Source organism: Haemaphysalis longicornis, unplaced genomic scaffold (genome assembly GCF_048455015.1).
Source record: "Haemaphysalis longicornis isolate Haplotype H1 unplaced genomic scaffold, Haemaphysalis longicornis Haplotype H1 scaffold_7, whole genome shotgun sequence".
Lineage (NCBI taxonomy): Eukaryota > Metazoa > Arthropoda > Arachnida > Ixodida > Ixodidae > Haemaphysalis > Haemaphysalis longicornis.
Window position 1 is genome coordinate 162787700 of NW_027526422.1, and position 21464 is coordinate 162809163.

Here is a 21464-nt window from a genome sequence, read left to right on the forward strand (position 1 = left end):
CCTCCAGCTCCCGGTTTTCGACGACACACAAGATAAGGGGAAATCGTACATCATGCGAGCTGAAGTGTAGTTTGAAGCCAACGCTACTACGGACTCAAAAAGGCTGGCAGCCCTACTTATGGGAGCACTCATCACGCAGACTGTAAAAGTATTAGCAGGGATAGTCGCACCTCGGGCGCCAAATTCCCTCACCTACGGCAAAGCCGTCGCAGCCTTAAACGACTACTACGATCTGAAGTGTCACGACATAGCAGAGAGCTACAAATCTTTCAGGCGTTGTCAGCATTAGGGGAGTCGGTGCACGTAGTTCTGTTCTAAATACGGCACATAGCAGACAATTACAATTTTGGGGAGGCGCGTGACCGAATCTTAAGGGATTAGATTGTTTGCGGCGTACGCTCAACTAACCTGCGCCAGCAATTACTGGCCAAAAAATACTTAACGCTAGAGTAGGCTGAAGCAATGACCACAGCAGCCGAAGCAAGTGACAGCGATGCGAGAGATGTGATGGCAGAACCACCGACGGTACTCAAAATACGAGCGCAGCATCGCTGACAATCTCGAGATACACGTACTCGTGGCGCTTCGCAAGAGTGTGGACGATGTGGAAGCGCCAAGCACGACGATAACGTCTGCCGCTGGACTAACGCACGCCGGTATATTTGTGGCCTATGCGGTCATTTGGCGAATGAATGTTACCGTGCCTCAGCTGATGTAAATGTTGAAAGGCGGACAGCGAGCGTAAAGACACTGACAGTTAAAACCCCGGTGAGCAGCGACAACATTGATGGCGCGCACGTTTGGACGCTGATTTCTGGAAGGAAAAGGCGCTTGCAACCACCGATACGTCGTAAATACCGGTGGGCGGACGTTGATTTGTCTCTGGAAGTGGACACGGGATCTCTAGAGTGTGTTGTGTCGCGGCAAGTGTACGGTCGACACCACGCACTCTGGCCGCACCCGGAAGCACCACGAGTGAAGTTGTCATGCTACGCCGGACAGCTGCCGGTGTTGTGCGAACTGCACCTCCCACAGATGTATCAATATGTAATGGTAATTATGAACTGAAGCAAAACAGCGCGAAAAAACGAAGGACGAGGGAGAACACACACACGAGCGCTGTTTTCCCTCGTCCTTTGTTTTTTCGCGCTGTTTTGCTTCAGTTCATAATGAACCAACTGGCCCCACTTCAGACATTATTTCAGTGTAGTGGTAACTTGTCCACTCATTGTTCTTGACTGTATAGGTCTACACCTATGCGGCCGCAACCTCATTGCTCTGCTTGGCAAGGTGGGCTATCCGATTGCAGACCAAACTGCACAGAACCCGACAGCAGGAACCAAGCCAGGCGACCATATGGTAAATCGGCTGTTTGGCGATTATGAAGACTTTTTCTCAACAGACCTTGGCCTTATCAAAGGAGCACCAGCCAGCCTGAAACTCAAGTTGACAGCGACACCGAATTTCTGTGCACCCAGATCCCTTCCTCACGCCCTCCGTCATAAGGTCTCTCGCGAAATTGATTTGCTAGTGTCACGTGGTATCCTATCACCCATGTAACACGCGGAACGGGCTCCGCCTTTTGTAGTCGTCTTCAAAAAAGACGGCACCATAAGGATGTGTGGTGACTTTAAGGTCATGCTTAACCCAGCATGCGAGGTGAAGCATTACCGCCTGCCTGTGGTAGAGGACATGTTCGCAAGCCTAAATGGAGGTGAATGCTTCAGGGTCTCATATTTAAAGGATGCGTACAACCGAGTGCCCCTTGACAAAGCATCCCGCTGGCTCTGTGTCATTAACTCGCACCGCGGGCTCTTCCAATAAAAGAGACTTCCGTTGGGTACAGCTTCTGCGGCAGCCATTTTTCAACTGAAGAAGGATGCAATAGTTGGTGGACTACTGGGCGTCCAAGCCTACCTTGACGATCTGCTAGTCTCTGAAGGCAAAGAGAAAATAGACAACTGCTCAAGAGTGTGTTGGAACGGTTCCGGGAACAAGGCGATAAACTTAGGATTGACATCGTATAGATCGGCAAGGCCTCCACCCCATTGAGAAGAACGTAGGCGCCGTCATGCAAGCCCCACCCACACGTAACCCTAGCGAGTTACGCTCTTTTCTTGGCATGCTTACGTTCTTTGCACGGCCCACTGCCTTCGTGTTGGTGCGGACCTCTGGGAGCTCTACGGACCAGCCGTCTCCTAATGAAGAGACTGTGGCACGACGGCCCGGTCAAGGGCTATTTCGAGAATAAAGTTTTCTCTCTCTCTCTCTCGCTCGACTGCGCTCCGACCGTTGTATCTGTTCGTGGTCCCTCTGCTTTGCGGTGAAGCTCCAAGAGTAGCAGAGGGTACAGCGGCACGAGCGCTTGCTCAAACCTTTTGAACTCGTTCGGTGGCCACCGTTTGGCTTGTGTGGTCTGGCGTGTGACACGAACTAATTAAGAAGTTCATACACGTTACTACTTTTCGGCCAATTCGTGTCTTTCTCTACGGCAATGCTACTTCTCTTTCAACCGTGAAAACTGCACCAGCCGTCGCAAAATGCGAAAGATCGAGCCACCTCGCGAAGCGTTTCCAAAGCTGCGCAAGTACCTACGGCCCCTAAACGTTTAGGGGCATTACTTGATGGGGATGATTAGAGGCCCTCCTTTTGTGTCGGGACGTCAGTTGTTACCAACCGATTGCCAGTGGTATTCTACATATTTGATTTACCCTAACTGACCTGATGATTTGTACCCCTCGCCCCGGTTTTAAACTCCCTTCGCTTCCCCCCTTCCTGGCCTTGCACACCTGTTTACCCCCCCACCTTCTGTTCTGAATTCTAATTCGGCATATTATTCATCTTACGTCCAACTCGCTTCCCACTTTTTTTCCACCAGCACTCCAGCCGCCTCTTCGTCACCTCTTTGACCCTGAAGTTGAGGCTCCCCCTCACATCAAATCCGAAACCCTCCATCAATGTCGCTTTCCCACCCTCCTGGCGCGGCCGTATCTCTGTGCAGTCTTTGAAAATATGCTCTATGGTTTAGGATCCCTGTCACAGCATACACCAGTTCCGTCCTGCTGTCGAAAAGTTAGCCGTGTTCGCCTGCGTTTTCAGACACCCCGCCGATGCTTCAAAAAGCAATGCACTGCCTCGCGGATTGCCATAGAAACCTTCCGTCCTGATTTCCAGTTTATCGGTTCTGTAAGTCTCTAGAGTTTTTCCCTTCCTTTCTCTGTAACCAATTCGTCACATCTGCTGCTTTTACCTGCTTTTTAAATGATGTGTATACCATACCTTCCCCTACCCGATTTCTGTACTGCTTGGTAAGCAGTCTCGCCCTACGTCTACACGGCGAGTCCATGCTCCTGATATACAGGTACCTAAATATTCTCGCAGCTCATTTTTCCTCGTCCATGTCACGTAGTCTCTCCTTAAATTTTATCTTGCTCAAAGAAAGACCTTGCATCAAAGAACGACCAGCCCATATCCTTCTGTACAGCTTCATTCTAGATTTGCTGTACGCCCCTAGAACCAGCCGGCCTACCACGTTCTGATTTACCTCCAAGCCCACTTGCGTCTCTCACATCATGCACATCACCAAATTTCCTAAGGTCTATCTTGGTACCATGACCCCCTTCCAGACTCCCCTTACCACCTCGTATATGTTGTTGCCCCACAGTGCTCTGTTTGATTACAGCCGCGTTCCGTCTTCCTTTTCCTTTAAGGTGGGACTCTAGCGCATGTGTGTAATCTGCCGCGTCATGAGGCCTTACTCCTAAATATTGATACTGAATACTCCTACTTGTTAAACTGATACTGATTTGTGCTCTGTGTCACCATTGAACATCATGATCCCCGATTTTTCTCTGCTAAACGATAACCCAAGTTGCGTTTATTCCGCTCCGCATATATTTATCATGCCCGGCATGCCTATCTGGTTGTCCGCCATTAACAATATGTCGTCTGCATACGTTAATACTGGGATTCGCTGTTCCACCACGTGTCCGTTTTTATTGTATGATAAATCGAAACACAGCCTACTGCTCCTCTGGCTTCCTTTCGAACCCCGTCATGCATATCATGAACAGCGGTGTAGAGAGAGAGGACATCCTTGTTTGAAACCATTGTGGGTGTTATAGGCCTATTGTGTGTTTTTCCCCTTCCACCCTATTGGCAGTGGTCTCCCCCAGTTTAGCTCCCTGAGTAAGGTAATAAAATCTGCCCCCACTACCTCGTCCTCCAGGTTACTCCATAGCAGCTTCGTAACTACATAATCATACGCCGCTTCAAGGACCTGAAAAGCTAGTCACAAAGGTCGGTTTTGCATCTAGTCTTCCATCCTTTTGTAACCCATTTTGAAGTTCCGCTAGCACTCTATTCTTTTCTCCCCACTGCTCTATTTCAAACGTCACTGCCTGCATTCCCAACCTGTATAGCACGGACGTAACGGTGACTGGCCAATACGAGCTACGTTTAGTCTAGCCTCCTTTGCCCTTATAGATTAAGCACATCCTGTGAGTATGCCACGTGTCCGGTATTGACTTCTTTTCTATCTTGTTGCTGATGGATTGTAGTAGCCTTCCCTTGCTCTTTGGTCCTAACTGGTAGATCAAATCCATCGGTGTCCCATTCGTGCCCACCTCGGTTATTTTGCAAACCTTTTCGTCTGCTTTGCCCTACTTGAGTTTGTCCCCACCAATCTCCAGACCTTTCGGCCTCCGCGTCGTGACTTAGCTTTGACGCTCCGGGGCCGCTCTTTAAACCTTACAGAATTTCTGAGCGATAATTTATTGAAGGTTAGCCAATGTCTTCTCTCCCTTCAGCAACTGCCCCGCTTCGTCTTCTAAAGTACTACCTTCTCTGTGCCCCCTGCGTTTTCCTAATACCCGCACATGGCTTCAATACTTTTTCGGCGCCACTCTGCGCTTCCCTTGTGTTTGCACCACCCATCACTCGCTGTCGTCCTTTATCTTCGCCTGCTTGAACAGTTTAACTTCCACTTTTTATTGCTTATATTGCGCCTATTTTATGTCCACCCATTCGTGCTGCCTCCCTGCCCTCTTGGCCTGCCTGTGTTCTCTAGACGGCTGTTTAAGCGTCTCTACAGCCTCCTTCATTTCTTCGTTCCACCAGCTTCTGGGCGCTTTCTTTTCTTTCTGTTGATTCGGCGTTTCTGCCTTGACTATTTTTCCGGCATTGTTTCATGAGCTCGTCATAGTCCCATATTTCTCCAGGATTTCATTCTATGTATGAAGGCCTCTATACTTTTTTCTAAAGCCGCAATGTTTTTACTGCTGAACTTTGCGTACTGCCCCGGTCCGTCCTGGTTTCCGCCCGCCGTTTCCCAACCTTCAGCTGTATACGCTTGTGGTCACTGACTAGGCTGTGGCCCTCTTCCTTATCTATGCTAATTCCATTCAACCATGCATAAATCGCTACTGCGAGGAGGCAGTTGTCGATGCTCGACTGTCTCCTGCCACAATCCCACGTGTTTTGACCATCGCGTTTTTGTTCCCTATTCGCTATGATCAGTTTCTCTTGCGTACATATATCCATAATTAGAAGTCCGTTGTTGTCTGTGTACCAGTCTAGACCTTTATTGTAGGCGTTCATGTCCCCTACCAAAAGTACCTCCCCGGAGCATTTCAAATCCTCAATGTCCATTTTTAGGCACGCCATCAGATTTTCACTTTGTTCCTTACTCTCCTTACCCGTCCACAGGTACGACACTACTAAAGACACCTCCCTACACCCTAACAAATCTTTCACCCACACATGCTCTTTACGGTCTTCTTTCACTATTTTCCAATTTGCCCCCTGATGTTTAAGCATACCTATTGGTCCGTCTTTTCTCGACCCAGCTGTTCTATTGCAACCTTCCCAAATATACTATCCGATTACCGGGGGTTCTTCCAGGTCCCTTAAATTCGTCTCGGTTACTGCATATGCTCGGGTGTCTTCCTTGTCTAGCTGTTTACGAATCCCCACCCATTTCTTTTGTTTCCTACCACCCTGCATGTTTATGTACGTGATCTTCAGCTTTCGCCGTCTCTTATTTACACACCGGCGTCTCCCCTTTCTTTGTACTGCACCATCCTGTACCGACCTAGCTATCTCTTTTTGCTGCCCGTTTACTGCCTCTTCTTAATTGCCTGTGGCCCCCCGTAAAAAAGCCACTGCTCAAGCCGCGTGTCGCCGCCGTGGCTTCTCCCACCTGCCCGCTGAAGTGGACTTGGTCCCGCTGGAACGCCCTCTTCCAGCCCTCTCGTCGGATATCCGTGTTGATTTCGACGACTGCCAAAAACATCGCCTTACCTAGCACTCGTATCTCTCTGTTCACAGCCATCACCTCCATCTCCATATGCACCCCTCTCCAAAGGATTTCGAGTATTACACTCACGACAAGCTGCCCATTTGGGCGCAGCGTCCTAAGCTCCCCAACTCCCTTCTCCAGCTGTTTTCTGACACCCGCCCCACTTCCCTGCAGAACGCCGTTAGTCCCTCCGGCTGTAACCACGAGGTTCTGCCACTGCATGTTTTCCCAAATTTTGTCCTCCGCATTTCACAAGACTAGCCTGACCATCTTACGAGGGAACACGCCCACCTCCACTCTTTTGTCTCCCCTCACCAGCCCTCTAATCTCACCCTCGGAGTAGCCCATGTTCGAACCGCCTGCCATGATCACCATGCGCCCCTTTCCTTTCTTTTGGATGCCCCCCTGCGCAGCCACCTGCTCCGGCTGCGTCTTACTCAGCCTGACATCCTTATCACTCGGACCTTTTTCGGCCTCGTTTCCGGCTTCGCTACCACCTTTTATTGTGACCGCACTGGCACTCCCTCGGTGACCACCGCTGCCCTGCTCGCCACCGTTTTCCTTGGAGTCAAGCACACACGGCACGCCTTTGTTGCTGCGAACGCCATTCTTGGCCAGAATGGCGTCCCTCACCCCTAGCTTGCCCGCTATTTGCGCTACCTTCTGTTTGAGCGGTTCCCGCTGCTTGCGTTGACCTTTCAGCTCATCTTGTAAATCTCTACGTGCACCCAGTGCTGTTGCTTTTCTACCTCGAGCAAGTCGAGGGGCGACGCCAGCACACACACTGCGCATAAAATCTTGCCCTTCAGCTTCCTCGGCCGACTCGAACCTTGTATCTTCGAGCGGGAAGCATTTGTGCCTGGAAGCACTGAACACCACACTCGGCTTCTTTTTTGGTGGCATGGTAGTTCACGTGCCCAGTAGTGCTCAACTCGAAACTATTCACTGCTGCGTTAATTATAAAGCAAATTCACGTGTAACAACCCTTGTACTCCTAGGGCGGTATCCTCGTGGATTGTCCGTTTTGTGCCCTTTTCAAAAGCGCCCGTTTTGAGCGAGCCCTGATTTGCTAAAAGCGAACCGGATGTGACGCCATTCAAGCACGGCGAAGCTATGAGGGGCGCTTTCTCGGAGCAGACGATTTTTCTTCGCCATGCTGCTGGTTCGCTGATGGAGCAATAAACTCATAAAAGATAGTTTAAGCTAGGTTTCGTTGTTTAAAATGTGTTTACAAGAAGTTGCGCAAAATTAAATCTAAAGTGAACCTACGACTAGAAGTACGTCACAGTAAAACGGACGCAAAACGGACGTCTTCAAAACAGACAAACACGAGAATACCGCCCCTGCTCCCTTCAACATAACCCTAACGACAAAAACTACATCGGTCTCTTCTAACGCTTTAGCAACCTGAAAATAGAATACCAGAATTCAAATACCCACTTTCGTCATAGGTGTCGCAGCTGCGCTCCGCACGTCCGTACGGTGCGCCGTCAAGGTAGCGGTGTCATGATAATGATGGTGATGATGATGATTACGGTCCCTTCCTTTGTATAGGGCAGTCCATTGTCACCAACCAATTTTCCTGTGTTATTCTACTTATTTCCCTTACCCCCACCATAAACTAATGGGTTAGACCCCTTCTCCTCCGGTTTTAAACTCCCATTGTTCGCCCTCTTCCTGCCCTTGCACACCTGTTACCCCCCTTTCTGTTCTAGCTTCTACTTTGCTATATTACTCTTCCTACGCCCTACTCTCTTCCCTACTTTTCTTCCACCACCACTCACCCGCCTCTTCATTACAGCTTTGGATCTGAAGTTGAGGCCCCCCTCACACCCTAATCCGAAATCCTCCCTCAAGGTCGCTTCTCCACCGTCCCGCAGCAGTCGTATCTCTTTGCAGTCTATGACAATATGCTCTACGGTTTCCCGATCCATGCCGCAGCATACACCAGTTCCGTCCTGTTGCCTGTAGTTAGCCGTGCACGCGGGTGTTCTCAGACACCCCGCCCATGCTTGTAAAAGCAATGCACTGCCTCGCGCAATGCCATAGAAACATTCCTTCGTGATTTCTAGTTTCTGTGTTCTATAAGGTTCCAGGAGTTTTCAGTTCCATTCTTAGCACCCAATTTGTCGTATCTTCTGCTTTTACCTGCTTTTTAACTGGTGTGTAGCCCCCCTTCCCCTTTCGATTTTCTGTACCACTTGGTCGGCTGTCAGGTCCTCCGTCTCCACCACATGTCCATGCTCCGCCTATAAAGGTACCTAACAATCTTGCAGCCCATTTTTCCTCCTGCATTATCACGTAGTCTCTCCTCAAATTTTATCTTGCTCGGCGCCCCCTTTGCCTCAAAGAACATCCAGCCCATATTCCCCTGTACCGCTTCATTCCTAGTTTTGCTACGGGCCCTTCGGGCCAGCCTGCCTACAGCTTTCTAATTTACCTCCAGGCAGGTTTGGGCTCCTGACCTCATGCATATAACTTGTTGTACCAGTTGTACAGCGTCTCCGCACGACGCGTTTGAGAAATCCGTGCTTGTAGCAGTTGTATCGCGCCTTCGAATGGCCGCGACACGAGCGCCGCCCGAGCGCGTGGCGGCAAAGTCGGCTTTAGCAAAGCGGCTACGTTAAAGCTTTGATCATGCTTTGGTGCCGGCCTGGGCGGTGATGTGATCGCTAGGCGAGGTTTTCTTGTGCACGTTTGGCACCACATCCACAAGCCGAAATTGCATCGCTGTTCAAAGAGCAGTTTAGTAGCCCACGCAGAAAACCTCCATGCAGGCTTGCGAGCTCGGTCTGGGGTGTGACAGCTACGTATCTGCAAACGCGCACAGTAGTGCACTGCACGGTGCACGTCCCGCCACCTGTATGCGCCCGTCGCGTGTGGTAGGACACACTGCCTGCCATCGTGCCCCAACGCCTAAGGAGAGCGGTGTCCACTTCATCGTAGTCGTTGAGGCCTGGCGGACGGTCCGCGTGGACCTTCGGAGCTGCTAAAGGTAGTACCGCCAAGAAGCGGAGGCCGCGGGAAGTCTTCGGAGCCTCCCTCAAAAAGGGCCGACGGCCACAAACTTCCAAGTTTCATCTTGCTCGAAGAGGTTGGCGAGGCTAGCTGCACAGCATCACTCTCCATGGTATTGTGGTGTTCAAAGCGCGGTGCAGCGGTCGTTGCATCAGCTGTCATTTTGCACGATGTTTGTGGGTTGGATCTGATCGGGGTGACGTACCTTGGTTCCGCAACTTACTGAACCGAACTACGTTTTGAAAATTCCGGAAAAAGCCACGGCTAACTGGAGTTGGCGATGGAGAGAAACCTCAAACAAGACGAAAAGAAAGAATGCAAACAGCAGGAGTAAGAAAAGTTAGGGAGGGGACGATTCATTGATATGAAACCTGTGTTTCCCTTGAACCAATCAACTTGACCATTCCCGCTATGATTTTAGCGAGGTCTCATTGTTTTTCAATTTTATGTTTGGCCTCCACAATTTTTCGGGATCCTCTTTGTAAGAGCATCTATAAATTCTTTACTTCCTTGGCAATTCTGTAACTGTGTGCTGTTGTTTGTATATGTAATTCTGTATTTCTTTACCTATGTCCTAGAGTTTTTCCCCATACTAACACGGGCTACACTTTTTAATTCCAAGCTCTGCCATTTTTAAAGTGGCAGACGACCTTGGCCATTTAATGGCTGCGTCGTAAAATGAATAGTAGTGAAGTGCCGGGGAATGGGCTGGACATTTTTAAGCGATTGGTAGAAGGGTGCCTCTCGACCCTCACTGTTCATGTGTTATGCCAATTTTTGCAAGCAAGATTTTATTTCCTTGATCGCAAACCGCATTGATTTAGGAACTCTTCTTCTTTCCTTGCGTTTTAAGCTAGCTCGTCTGCTACTTCATTGCCACTAATGGCGCTTCGGGATTTCACGTAGGTGAAATGAATGTAGAAACGTTTGCTAATTTCATGGCATTTCGGGTAATATAAAAACTACACGTTTCTTGTATGAGCTTGCCGATTTAACCCTATGTGGACAGGCTATCCGTAAGAATCGGAACACGCTAAGAGTAGGGATAGTTTATTTCGCTGTAATTATTGCCACCCAATCTTCTTCAAAGTTTTTGCACATTTTGGTAGCTGGAGTTATGATCAGTAAAGAGGCACACTGAGGAAATGAGAGTAAAGAGTAAAAATCAAATGTCTGGACCGGTACCACACAAATTATAGCCACTTAGAAGCCAATCATGAAATGATTGGATTAGCCAACTGGCAAGTGGAAGCCTCATTGTGCGAAGGTGGAATTTATATATAGGGGAAAAGCTTCACACTGACCCACAGCCAGAAGTACGGACCCGTGAAGACGTTCCTGGTCTCCCCGAAGACGTAGAGGAAAGGGTTGGGTTGAAGGGAAATAAAAGAGGATATGAGATATGGGAAGGGAATGGGGACAGCGAGCTTTTTTCTGATACAAAGGTGTCTTACTCCTTTTCAGGCGTGATTTCTTACATCGGGGAGATCGTCGGACTGAGCCAATTAACAAATTTTCTGGCCTATTCGACAGGCAGCCAATCAGCTAAAGGTGCTGCTTTCTGGGCTCCGACATTTGGAGGCAGAGAAAACATATGTAGTTGTGGCAGCAGGGGCTCCTCCCGTGACACTCGGTTTCACAGCCCGTAATTCAAATGGGCCCCAACTAGCGGTTCTAACAATTCTTCGAGGGCGTTTTCCAATAAAACAGGTATACCCTCCCGATTGCTCCTCTCTGCGCGACCACTTGTGTCATCCTCCAGCCTACTCTTTCGCTCACAGGAGCACCCATCTTCAGGCTGCCATGGGATCGTGCCAAGGAGGTCAGTCTGGCCCTACTTGGCGGTAATCAGTGTGTAGGGTTTCGCCGGTCAGTGTATTAATTCGCTCGTTCCTAGTTTTACCCAGGAGATCTAGACCACGACTTGCTGTCCAACCACTGCTTCCTAAGGTGTCAGTTCCAAACCTGCTCATCATAAGCCCCCTCGTAGGACTTGATTTTCCAGACCTAGAATGTCCGCGTCGGCAGTGGGCGCACGTTCTTCGTGCAGGAGGGAAAGACTTCCTGGAATTTTAAGAGGATTATATCACTGACATTTTCATCGAATTACCATTCCAAGGCCCAACCACGCTAGCCACCAAGGCTGTCTTCGCCTCCGGCCGCATCACGCATCGGTCTCTTGGAAAGCAGTTGCCCTTAGGTTACCTGCGAGCTGCTGCAGAAACTCCCTTTGGGATATAAATACCCCGAAAGTGGGTCCAGGTTGTCAATTCACCGCTGTTATTGCGACTGACCAAAGCTAGGCAGCCGAAACTGCAATTGACCAGGCAGTCGGCTGAGTGGCCACGTCCAGGCTGTGAGTGGGATTCTTTTGCATCCCCCCCGCCCCGGAAATAGGCCCAGTAAAAATGTTTTCATATTCCAGTCGCAATTGGAGTTTCTACAGCGAAGCTGGATATGTCTATGATGTGGGATACTATTGCGTCCGCGGAGAAAACTTTCTTGAAAGTGAGGGTGACGAGTTAAGTAAGAATGAAAAAGTCAACAGTAAAAACAAATGAATTTGGGCAAAGCAAACGCAGACCGCCCCTCGCACTCGCGTCGGGGCAGAAATTCTCCCCAAATAGTGACAGTGAAGGAGCCAACAACAGCAAACTTATATCACCAATCCAAACGTATATTACAATTATCGTAATACTCATATATCTAAGAATTTATTGTGCCTAAGCGACGTAGTGTGGGCCTGTTAAGGGTACCAAGAGGAATTCTTTCTCTCAGTGCATGCACACCTATAAGAGGAGTTTCGTTACACAACACGGCTGTAAGGTTTGTTTCATAAAAGCTTCTCCAACAAACATTATATGTCACTTTGCCGCTAATAGAATTGTGCCGATACGTCGACTTTTAATTACTTTCAGGGATTACTTATTTCGCAATATATGGTTTTGCACCTTGGTTCCAAATTTTTTGTCTCCTGGTGTAGTGTGGTAAGTGGCATTTCTGGCTATTTACGTTCCCTGAGCACAAACCTCAGTATTTTTGCCAGCCAAAGCCAGCCAAAGGTGACCGCATCTTTAAAAGCAAGGTAAAAAAACTGGACTTTTATTGTGGTTAGACGGAAAACGAGAACAGCCTTTGTCGGTAATTTGTTTTGAATCGTTAAGGAATCGTTGCTTTGAGTAGGTCGCAACCCCTTTTCTACAAGCTCACTCAGACCCGACTCTCGTGTCGCTTCGTAAAGACTTTATTTAAAAATTGCAGCAGTGTAAAGATGCTATCATGTGGCATTGACATGAGTGCTCTGAGTACCCAAGCTCTTAGTCAAATTCGTTAGCCACGGTGGGCAGTATCACTCGGTTTTCTACGTAAAAAGTCCTTTTCTCGATGTTCCCGCCTTGTGCGTGTCAAAAAAAAGGAAATCGGGGTGAGGGCAAATTTGTAAGCTCTTTTGATACAACAGGTGGTTGGGGATCCTGGGGCGCAATATCTACCTCACCAAGAAGAGAAAATGCGACTTTCCCTGTGTGTTCAGTAAGTTGTGGTGTGAACCGCATAAATATAAAGCAGTTACGCATGTTTGTATCGTCCCTAGGGTTGGCTAGGAGGTTACATATACCCCCATTACATACATACATATACCCCCAGGTTACATATACATATACCATACATATACTTACATATGCATTCAATATAGACACTAACGGCAGCCTGCTGCTGATCATAATACCTGAGTGCATTTTGTACATCGCATCATCCATCCACATGCAGGGATGTTCATACACATGGTGTTTAGTTGCAAAAAAATTCCTTGAAAAATAAAAAAATAGAGGATGCTCACAGCTCGGCCTTAAAGGTAGCAAATTTGTACGCAACCGTAGCGTTTTTCCTCTTTTTCGCCTCACCGCGTTGTTTTACCCTCGCTACTTTACGCGGGACCACAGCTGGATGTTCGTCTTCCTATGTCGCACACGGTTCTGTGTCGCACGTGGCCTCGTGGCCTTTCTTCGGGGCGCACGCTTATTTCTGCGGCGGTGGCCTTCTCGCCCTCCTCCACCTCGTCTCGCGCAGGCATCCCGCGCCGTCTTCGTTACCTCCTCGCTTATCTCTCCCTTGCCGCCTATCTCTAGCATTATCAGGCCGCGGCTCTATGCAGGGCGCTTGCGGAAGTGGGTGTGGTTTGACCTCTAGCGCTCAAGGGCAAAACTGGTTACCCCGTGAAGACAGCCCGAGGTAGAGTAGTGTAGCTTGCACTACAAAGAAGGTTTTGATGTTTAGGTACCACTGCGGGTACCTTGGCCCCCGTGAGGAGTGCGGGGGTAAATGCCTCGATGTATTTGTTACAACTAGTAGTAGATAACGTTTATTGGAGAAAAAGGAAAAGGGAACGAGGAGGTGGTGATACGTCCCTTGTCTACGATGCCTCATGACGGGGGTTGATGTACTCGTTACTACGCGAAAGTTAGTTAAATTATCTTTTGCGCAAACTGCCGTTGATTCTATTGGTGGTTCGGGCACCTGGTTAAATAATCAAAGCAGAAATAGTGATGATAAATCACGCCCGCAATCGAAACTTTATGTTAGCGCGTTCCGTCAATGTCCGATCTTGTGACAAAGCTAGGCAATTGCATTTGTTTTCGCTTTACCATTAGACATATCCCTCCGGGGCTGTGTCAGTCTTCTGTATAGATAGAATATGCCTCCTCTGTACACAAAATTTCACTCGGCGAATGGACTATTGTAGAGAACAGCTGTAAGTTTGACGTGTGGGTGACCTTTCACGTAGAAAAGGTCAACACCCAGCTTACCAGTGGCCACTTGCGTGAAGTGCCATGTGCGTTTCTGAAAAAAAAGCGGGCAGGGCGGAGGTGACGTGTGCGGCATACTTTATTCCAACACGACGGGACCTACCTTCACGTACACATCGCCTTCACAGCAGTGTCGTGCTGATGACTTGAATTCGTGGTCACCATTTTGCTTGCTTCTTTGTGAAATGAAAGCATTGGGTATCCAATTTTATTCTTCGTTTAAATAGGTTTCATTTATTATTTTATGCTTTCCGTGTCTGAGAAAAGTGTTTTGCTCGGTTTAGCAGTCAGGTCAAAAGACCTCGTTCTAGAATATTCGCTGCACCAGGTAAACGTAGCGCTTCCATTCCTAGTGCTTCGCCTTTCAGTGCAATCTGACAGATAGCCCGACTAGAAATGTCTAAAAGGACGTCTAAAAAGCAATAAAGCCATTACATTCCTCCTCAACCGTGAAATAAATTTAGCTCTATATTGTTCAGGCAGAACAACATAAAGCCTCAAATATTTGCAATTTTGCCACACCTGGAAGATTAACTTGACGCCCAACGTTAAAAATCTAATCCGCTGTTGAAGATGCAGTTTACCTACTGAAATAAAACATACAACCTAAAGAGCGAAGACGTGGTGTTACTGTTTTTTCTAGGTTACAGAAACCAAAACAACCATAACACCATCACAAACCCGGAAGAGAACACGATAAAGGCACTACCGTATAACACAGATATTGTTACGAAGCCAAGGACGACGCAGTTGTCTTGAAGGAGAAACAAGTTTATTGGAGCGAATTTGTGCTTGTGCTCCCCTAACAACTCAAAAAAATACAGAGGCGACGAAGCAGCGGTCAACAAAGTGGCTTGCGTCGGCGAGCGTCGCAGAATCGAATGCCGAGGTGTCTGCTCCGCAGGCTTTTTATCTTTCGGCGCAAGTGTTTCTGGAACCGTCGATTCACATCCAGAACATTGTAGATCACAGACGATTATTCTGGGCTAGCGACGTTAGGGCGAAACAGTTTGCTTATCTGAATGTGTTAGCTCGTGCGGCATAAAAATAAAGAATGGAAGACGCGCTTTGCTTGGAATGCAGATAACACAGCCGGGCGTGGCCCGGCAGTAAAAACAAACAATAAATAAACAAGCCAATACATGGTTCGCGGCATTACCCCCCCTCGAAGAGTGCATCAACCCGATGCTAAAATAAAAGACCGTCCGAACAAACAACAACAACCACAAAAAAAGTCCATCTTGCATAGTAAGGTTTCAAGCGAACCACGTGGACGACTTCGGGCCGCGTGCGTCGTCGTGATGTTCCAAAATCACCATCGGGGATCACCTCGTAGGTGAGTTGGCCGACACGTCGTAGAATTTGGTAGGGTCCGAAATAAACTCGCAGAAGCTTCTCACTGAGTCCGCGTCGTCGGATGGGAGTCCAAACATATACACGGTCCCCTGGGTTGTACTCGGCGTCTCGGCGTCGGAGGTTGTAGCGCCCGGCATCCACGAGCTGCTGGCGCGTTGTTGGGACTCGAGCCAGCTGGCGGGCCTCCTCCGCACGCTGAAGGTATCCTTAGACGTCGGTGTTGAGGTCGTCGTCTTCTACGTGCGGAAGCATGGCGTTGAGCATCGTAGTTGGCCGTCTTCCGTAGACAAGCTCGAACGGCGTCAGCTGCGTCGTCTCCTGGATAGCCATGTTGTACGCAAACGTGACGTACGGGAGCACTTCGTCCCAAGTCTTGTGTTAAACATCAACGTACATTGACAGCATATCTGCGATTGTCTTGTTCAGACGTTCTGTTAGTCCGTTCGTTTGGGGGTGGTACGCCGTCGTTCTTCTGTGATATGTGTTGCTGTAGCGTAATATTCCTTGCACCAGCTCCGCAGTAAAGTCCGTTCCGCGGTCCGTGATTAGGACTTCCGGGGCTCCATGTCGCAGCACAACTTGGCTTATTAAGAACTTTGCGACTTCCTGTGCAGTGCTCCTCGGAAGAGCGGCGGTCTCTGCGTAGCGCGTCATGTAGTCTGTCGCCACGACAATCCACTTGTTCTGTGATTGTGACGTAGATAACTGGCCTAGAAGGTCCATTCCAATCCGTTGAAAGGGCCTCGACGGGACGGCGATCGGTTGCAGAAAGCCGGCGGGTCTTGTCGGCGGCGTTTTTCGTCGCTGGCAGTCACGGCAACTCCGATTGTAGTGGGTGCCAGAAGTACTTCGCCTTGATTTTTGCAATAGTGCGAGCTGTGCCAAGATGTCCGGAAGACGGGTCGTCGTGGCACGCTTCCAAAATTTCGTCACTGAGCTCTGCAGGGATGACAAGTAGGTAATGCGTTCTCGTTGCGGTGCTGAAATTCTTCTTCACGAGGACAGGGTTTTTGAGGCTGAATGCTGGCAAGTTCCGCTTGAACGCCCTAGGCACGGCGACATTTCGTCCTTCGAGGTAGTCGATCATGACGCGCAAGTCGGGGTCTGCACGCTGCTTGGCGGCTAGGTCGCTCTCCGTAACGACTCCGAAGAACGCGCTGTCTTCATCGGAGTCTAGTGGTGGCGGGTCGACGGGGGCGCGGGACAGGCAGTCGGAGTCGGAGTGTTTCCTGCCGGATTTGTAGACGATTGTAACGTCCAACTCTTGCATGCGCAAGCTCCACCGCCCAAGACGGCCAGAGGGGTCCTTCAAATTGGCGAGCCAACACAGTGCATGGTGGTCTGTGACAACCTTTAATGGTCTACCATATACGTATGGGCGAAATTTTGAAATGGCTCATATAATTGCGAGGCACTCTTTTTCAGTGGCTGAGTAATTTTTCTCCTCCTTCGACAGACCACGGCTGGCAAAGGCGATTACTTTTTCGCTACCCCTTTGCTTTTGGACGAGAACGGCACCCAAGCCTGTGTCGCTGGCGTCGGTGTGCATTTCTGTTTCGGCGTTTTCGTCGAAATGAGCGAGCACGGGAGGGCTTTGCAGGCGTTTTTGCAGTTCGCAGAATGCCTTTTCTTGGTCGTTTTCCCAGTTAAAAGGCGTGCTATCTTTCGTCAACCGTCTGAGTGGCTCTGCAATGTGGGCGAAGTTTGCGACAAAGCTCCGGTAGTATGCGCACAGTCCGAGAAATCTTCGCACACCCTTCTTGTCTTTTGGCCTTGGGAAGTTCGCAATGGCCGAAGTTTTTTACGGGTCAGGTAGGACTCCCACGGCGTTGATGACGTGGCTCAAGAACTTCAGCTCCCCATACGCAAAACGACACTTTTCAGGCTTCAGCGTTAACCCCGATGTACGAATTGCCTCGAGTACAGACTCCAACCTTGCAAGGTGTTCGTCGAAATGCCGGGCGAACACCACAACGTCGTCGAGGTATACGAGGCAAGTGTGCCACTTCAGGCCAGCGAGCACAGTGTCCATGACTCTTTCGTGCACAGCCCAAAAGGCATCACCTTGAACTCGTATAGGCCATACGGGGTTGTAAACGCAGTCTTCTCTCGGTCTATATCGTGCACTTCAATTTCCCAGTAGCCGGTCTTCAAATCCATCGATGGGAAGTACTTGGCATGGCAGAGGTGGTCAACGGCGTCGTCCATTCGTGGCAGGGGATACACGTCCTTTTTGGTGATTTTGTTTAGTCGCCGGTAGTCAACGCAGAACCTTAATGTGCCGTCTTTTTTCTTTACGAGTACGACTGGTGCAGCCCAGGGGCTTTTCGATGGCTGTATAATGTCGTCGCTGAGCATATCGTCGACTTGAGTCCGGATGGCTTCCCGTTCGTGGGAAGAGACGCGGTATGGTGACTGTCGGGTAGGTCGGGCTCGATCTTCAGTTATAATACGGTGCTTCGCTAGGGGTGTCTGACGTAATTTTGAAGTCGACGAAAAACACTCGCTGTAGCGACGCAGCAAAGCCAATAATTTGTTCCGTTGTTCTTGCGGTAGCGCCGGATTCACGTCGAAGGGCTGCGGAAGCTTGAAGGTGTCCTCGGGTGTGCGTTCAAAGTCGGCGACCGCGATGACGTCACTTGCTTTTTGCGTTTCTTCGAGGAACGCAATTGAAGCTCCCTTGTTTAAATGCTGGTACTCTTCGTTGAAATTAGTGACCAAAACGTGAGATTGGCGTTGCTTAAAGTGTGCAATGCCTCTTGCGACGGAGATACCGCGGTCGAGAAGCAACCTTCGATCACTCTCTACGATAGCGTCGATGTCAGAAGCAGCATCCTCACAGTAGACGGCGATCATCAAGCTTCCGCGGGGTGGCAGTGTGATGTCATCGCCGGCGATCCTGACAGCAGCACGGTGATCGGGGTGCAGCTGCGGCGTCGTCGAGTGATGAGAGGAAAAAGTTAACGACTTGGTCTGCAGATCAATTATTGCCCCGTTGTCCGTCAAAAAGTCCATTCCGAGAATTACGTCGCGGGAGCAGTTAGGTAAAATGACGAACGCAGCAGGGTACGTGGTGCCGCCTATGGTGACGCGTGATGTGCACGTTCCACTTGGCGTTACGAGATGGCTTCTTGCTGTGCGTGTATGCGGACCGTCCCATCTTGTCGTAACTTTCTTCAGCTTCGACGCGAATGAGCCGCTCATTACCGAGTAGTCGGCTCCCGTGTCGATGAGGGCGACTACGTCAAAGCCGTCGACGGACAACTGGACGTCGCACGGCATTTTCCTGGAGTTTCTGGTGCGTCGGGGTGTTGTATCTCGGCTTGTGCGTGTTGACGGTCGGGCACCATGCGTCGTCATTCTCGTCATCTTCTCAGCAGCAGGCTCTCTCGTTTCGGGTACGCGTCGGGTCGTGTCGTCGTCGGGTTCGCGAGTCACGCCCGGATTAGATCGAGTCGTTGGGCTGCAGGTACGGTGTTCGGTGCGGCCATGCGTCGTTGGAGGGTTTTCGTTTTTTCGCCGTTCTGCGACTTCACCTCCAGAAGTTGCTGCTTTTAGTTTCCCCCGCGTGGGCTGGGGGACCTTCCACGTGAGAAGTCTGCGGTGTTAGGGCGGTTTGGCGACTGGTACCGGTAGGGCGACGGCCGCGAACCATGTATGGGCTTGTTTGGCGGCTTCCAGATGTCGTAGAGAGCATAAAGGGTGAGTACCCCGCACCTCCAGCAGAAGTCACGAAGCCAAGAACGACGCAGTTGTCTTGAAGGAGAAAACAAGTTTATTGGAGCGAACTTGTGCTCCCCTAACAACTCAAAAGAATACAGAGGCGGCGAAGCAGCCGTCAACAAATTGACTTGCGTCGGCGAGCGTCGCAGAATCGAATGCCGAGGTGTCTGCTCTGCAGGCTTTTAAATGCAGAGCATATGTTAGCCTCGCCTGTTCCTGCGCCGGACGGTGTCAACAGTTCCGCGTCCACAGCAGGTGCGCCTCTCCTTTCCTCCTCTCTCTCAACAGCAGCTAGCACGCGCATGCGTCGTAGTCAGCCCGTTCGCTCCGTCGTGGTCTCGGCGTAACAGGTGAGTGATAGCAGCGCGGTGGGGCGTCGAAGGGCGCGCGCTGCTTGCGCATGCGCGCTCTCCCCCCCGTACTGCTCTCCCTCTACTGCGCGCGCTGCAAATATAGCGGCTAGCGGTCGCTCGTGTTTCAGTCACTGCGTTGCTCCTTCCTTTCTTGGTTGACGCTCGTGCCCACGTTTACTCGTGTCTGCTACTCCAGCATCACGGAAGAAGCGATGGAAGCAACACTGCCTTGAATCAGTACTGAGGCCCCAATGCTCTGCATTTACTCGTGTTCCCCTCGCGGGAAGGCGCGGTAATTTTTTTTATCTTTCAGCGCGAGTGTTTCTGGAACCGTCGATTCACATCCAGAACATTGCATTGTAGATCACAGACGATTAATCTGGGCTAGCGACGTTAGGGCGAAACAGTTGGCTTATCTGAATGTGATAGCCCGTGCGGCATAAAAATGAAGAATGGAAGACGCGCTTTGCCTGGAACGCAGATAACACAGCCGGGCATGGCCCGGCAGTAAAAACAAACAATATATAAACAAGCCCATACATGGTTCGCGGCAATATGGCACTGCTTTATGCTGAGAACGCTACTGTTAGCCTAGACCTGTCTACGACACAAAGATGTTAGAATCACCGGAACATAACATGACGTAGAGCCAAATGTTTATAGATTCCAGCTGGAGGCGTAAGCTGATTTTCAGCAGCTGCTCGCAGATAGCAAAAACTATCAAACAACAAGGCTATTAAAGCGAAAGCTTTCGTAGCGGGACCGATGGCATCCTGCGAAAAAACTACCGCATTTTCCGATAGATCGGCTGGTCGACCAAGAGTTGTGATAAGATCTCTTGGACACTCAAAGCGTGCATGAAACCGAGCTTCCATTGCGTTAAAGCGGTTACTTGAAAGTTGCGAAAACGGAACAGTTCCAGATAAGACAATACGACCCTCGATAATTAGAGAAGCAGTAAAAGAGAATGCCTTTATCTATAAGCCACATATCGGTATCCACTTACACTATTTGTAGATGCGTTTATTTTTGTGTGTAAATATTGTTGCATGGGTTCGTATTTGTTTTTTATTTGGGTCTTCGAAGGTTTCCAGATCGAGTAGACGCAATTTGAGCGATGGTTTGAAGGACATTTAGCGACGGTTTTGACGCGCTTTATCATAGTTTTGATTGTAGAAAGCTTTCGCGCCTGTCTGAACTTTCTTTAGGAATGGGTAGTAAATTTTTTATGGCTAACTGTTCTGAAACAAGTTTGGGCGGCTGCAGTTTGCGAACTACAGAAGGTGTCCTAAGATAACACGTCGTTATAAACGACTGTGGGTTTCACCCATTGCTTGCTCTATTCATTGCAGCGCTACTACCAGAAAGTCACTGTGAAAAACATGCAAGCAAGAACGATGCTCAAAGGTATTTATTTTTGAGGTGAAGGGTATATCTACGAAAATTACGACGACGTTGGGGTTTCCCTCGATGCGTGTTCCTTCGTTACAAGGATTTGGTTCGAGTGTGCAGTAGAAAAATGCAATGCTCAGCTTGATAGAGAGTAACTTTAGCACAGCTCTGCATTTATTGTCGCCCAGCTTCTCCCGCTTCTCGGTTGTTGTGCCTGTGCAACAGCTATATTACACACAGTAGTGATATTCAGGGAGACGTCAAAGGCAGCTGTCACCCATAAGAGACGTCGCAGAGTCAGTCGGAACGGCGCGTTTATTCCGAGAGCCCACCGATAATACCAGCCCGAGGAATGATGATGTGGATTGGTATAAGAAACAGATGAGGTGTGACATGGTGATGATAATTGTCGTGAGAGGCACACTGACTGCAAGGTGGATTGGACATGAAAGTAGCAGGCACCTTCCATGTGTCCTTGAAGCGAGCACTATCGTAGCGCGCACACAAATGCTCACAATA

The 21464-nt window shown here is 49.5% G+C and overlaps 1 protein-coding gene across 1 annotated transcript in view; it reads left to right on the top strand.

Moving 5' to 3' along the window:
- LOC144147178 (uncharacterized) overlaps positions 1-21464 on the top strand; it is a 321111-nt gene that overhangs the window by 42241 nt on the left and 257406 nt on the right. The gene's annotated exons all lie outside the window — the stretch shown is intronic.